The 3,659-nt window shown below is 47.5% G+C and overlaps 1 long non-coding RNA gene across 1 annotated transcript; it reads right to left on the bottom strand.

The window, feature by feature from the left end:
* Nucleotides 1–740: 740 nt before the first annotated feature.
* On the bottom strand, nucleotides 741–2,041 carry LOC127329671 (uncharacterized). The gene is made up of 3 exons (XR_007868988.2): nucleotides 1,915–2,041; nucleotides 1,681–1,835; nucleotides 741–1,005 (listed from the first exon to the last, which is right to left on the bottom strand). It is a non-coding gene; the product is annotated as an uncharacterized lncRNA (long non-coding RNA).
* Nucleotides 2,042–3,659: the final 1,618 nt, after the last annotated feature.

A 3,659-nucleotide genomic window follows, 5' to 3' on the forward strand; every position in this document is an offset into this window, starting at 1 on the left:
TTATGCTATGCTTAATTGGGTGTGTCCATTGCATCATTCATATAATGATATAACCTTGTTATTAATAACATCCAATGTTCATGATTATGAAACTAATCATCCATTAATCAACAAGCTAGTTAAGAGGCATACTAGGGACTCTTTGTTGTTTACATATCACACATGTATCAATGTTTCGGTTAATACAATTATAGCATGGTATATAAACATTCATCATAAACATAAAGATATATAATAACCACTTTTATTATTGCCTCTTGGGCATATCTCCAACACTAGGCGCATCCCTAGTATTGTAGAAGTCGCGATCCAGTAGGATCGCGCAATTTTGTATATCTTCTATCTATGATCTATGTGAAGAACTATCTATGAGAATTCTCCCGGGTTTTGCATTTTTAAAAATACAAGGTGAAATAAGGGATCTGCTAAATGGAATGATTCGTGTGTACCAAATTTTTTGATACAGGGCTCTGTATTCTGTATTCGCTCGATACGGGCGAGCGAATACAGGGTCTGTTAGACATACTCTCGGGATGGGATGTGCTGTCCACCAGGAGGTCCAGCCCGCGTTAACTTCATAATAGATTTTGGACTGGCTAAAAGGAGATAAATAGGTGGGTTGTCCCGCTGTCCACTACATCCCGTTTTCACGAGCAAGTTGCACACACTTCTTAATCCATGAAAATTTGACCAAAACTTGTGCAACTATATCTTGGTTGTATTGTATGAAATTTATCATGTGAAGAAGTATGTAACATGTATTTTGATGAGTCCAGAAGCCAATATATGTACATTTTTATACATGAATCTATTTACATTTATTTACATCGTAAATATGCAAGAACAATCTTTATAGAACGGGAATATATACATCAGGACTAAACTATCCTAACAGGGCGCTTGGAGGCTCAAACAGGAACATGTAGAAACACATCAGCGCGCTCCTTGACAGTCTGACGGGCCTCGGTTTGCTCCGATGTTGCCTCGTCATATGCTCGAGCCGTCCTGTCATAACAGAAATGGGTTAGCGTCTAGTATTTGATAGAAGCAAAATAAAATTTGTAAACCGAGCATAATACTATTATGAACTGAAGGATCTATGTCAACAAACAATAATATATTCCCCCGGCTCTAAAGTAATCATCACTGTTCAGAGTAAGGTCTCAAAGCTGCTCGAATTTGACCATTTCTCTTAGCATTGAGTGTGGCGCTAGCTAATCATTGTAAACTGAGTATTGTTCTTTACCCACGGAATAGTACCACAAAGAGAAATGCCGCGCACAGGCCATGACCAGATAAGCTTGGAACATAAACGACTGAAGACAAGAACAAAGATGAGTGGGGAAAAAACGATTGTGGACTTGTGGTAATCAACCTGCCACAAATCGGGTCCGTTGAGAGGGGGGATACATACTAACAATGGGTAGTGCAAGAATTTGCTGGTTATCTAGCCTAGCTAGATGCCCGGGAAACCCGCGACCTTCAACTAATGATGACCCTTCGGGCGTATCTTCTCCTTCTAGCTCGTCTCTGTTATGACGAATCCGTTAACTAGCCGGTTTTCCCGGCGAATCCGTTCACTAGGTTTAGTTTTACGGCACATAAACTGAACCGACTTCCAAAGACTCCAACCAAGAACCAAGTACAGTAAAAAGGACAAACAGGTTTACTCGTGCTCACCAGCTGAGTTATTCCGAGGTCTCGGTCTCGCTACCACGTTCGAAAGTGATACTTCCATCGTGATGAACATGTATATCATCTTCACGTGCCGGCAGTGGCGGTGGCGACGACGGACGGGTTGGCTCAGCCATGTGAGGGACGATCAACAGCCTCACCTAAAAGAACAAACTAGAGGTAAGATATGAAGGGGGACATGTAATGATCTTGAGAGAAGGGAGTAAATTAAGAGAGAACCTTTGCACGAATCTGTTTTCTTTGCGGTTGCGGAAGAAGGTCGCGGCCGGCAGCGGTGGAAGAGCTATCCGCTAAGCGCCCTAAATAGCAGCCCAATTCACTTGTGAAGGAAAGAAACGCGTGTACGTAAAACTCTCCTTGTTTTCGATAAAGGGAATATATTAATATCAAAAAATATCAATTAATTACACCCAGCCTCTGCAACAACGCACCACCCTAATGGCACTACGGATGCACACAGCCAAAAAAAGAAAAGAAAACTAAGAAACAAAAGTCCCGCTACAGTATCTCGGGCCTAACAATAGCAATACATCCACCGCCAAGACAACACCTGAAATACAGACTCTCCAAAAACGACGCCTTCAAGAAGGGAACAGTGCTCTAACACCGTCGTCGCCCGATCAAAGATCTTAGGTTTTCACCCTGAAGATAGTCCCCGCTCTCAAAACAATGCCTCCAACAAGGTCATTGCCAGGCACAACCAGTTAAGGCCAGACCTTGGGTTTTCACCCTGAAAGGTAGGACTCTGAACTTCACCTGTGTTGTCGGCCCCACTTTCATACCGCTGCTGTGAAGCCCGGAACACCAAGCCAGTTCCATCTCACTACCAAGATCCGACCACCGTTGCTCTTCCACCAATCTTGACTTTCATGACCTTCTCCGCCAGCACCATGGAAAGAAAACAAGCTCCATGATATTAACAGCCAGCAGAGCTTCGAAGCGCTTCCTCTGAAACCAAACGGTCAAATAAAAAACATGGGTGCGCTCGACCGAAAACACCCAATCCAGCAATCTTCAGGCATTGATCGCACAATGAATTTCGCCGGCAGGACCTTCCGGAACACGACAATCCAGCAAGCTCGGTGGGAAGAAGCTTCCGAACGATCTTCACTTGGCGCGAGAGAAACCCTAGGACTGCCACCTTTATTAGGCAGAACGGCAGGCCCCCTCGCTGCCGCCCGCCGGCAACCTGCTCCGTCGCGGACGCCGCACTCTACCAGCGGCCATGAGGCAGTGAAGAGAACGGCGACGACCAAGCAGGGTCGACCCCGACCAGACCGGCCCAACCATGCAGCGAAGAAGACCGGATAGGCAGCAAGGGAATCACCTAGATCAAGATCTGGAGTTTTCCCCAACGCCACCCAATCTGGCCCCAGATCTTCACCGCCGGTCAAGGCGCCGCCGGAGGAGAGTCTCCGCCACCACCCCGACCAGGGGCGCCGCCCTGGTCGCTGCACGCAGATGAGCCACCACCACCGCCCTAGCAGCCATGGCGCAGATCTCCGGCGTCCACCACCCCAGTCCACCTTCGGGGGCTGGGCCCGCCGCCACCGCGGCAAGGGCCGGCGGCAGCGGCGGCTAGCGTAGCAGGCGGAGGGGGCTGTAGGCGGCGGCGGCGCGGTACCCGGTGTCGCCCTAGGGAGCGACACGGGAGCGGGAACGGTTGTTTCTACTTATAAAAAACTCTCCTTGTAAGAGTTGTCCCTTGCCAAATCTGCACTCCACCTCGGGGATTTGAGTTATCCCCGCTAGCTTGTTTTCAGCCAGCTTCCAATTATCCAAACACCTTGGAACGGCAACTATTTGGAGACCGCGCGCCACGTACCCATCTTCTCTTATCCTATCTATACTTGTGTATCTAGCGTGCTCAAATTCCAAACGCCTGGTAGCCGCATTCCATGTGGATTGTACTGCCACTTATCCATCGACGCAATCGTTATCTAGCTTTGTGGGTATAACCGTCA

The sequence above is a fragment of the Lolium perenne genome, chromosome 2 (assembly GCF_019359855.2).
Source record: "Lolium perenne isolate Kyuss_39 chromosome 2, Kyuss_2.0, whole genome shotgun sequence".
In the NCBI taxonomy this organism is placed as follows: Eukaryota; Viridiplantae; Streptophyta; class Magnoliopsida; order Poales; family Poaceae; genus Lolium; species Lolium perenne.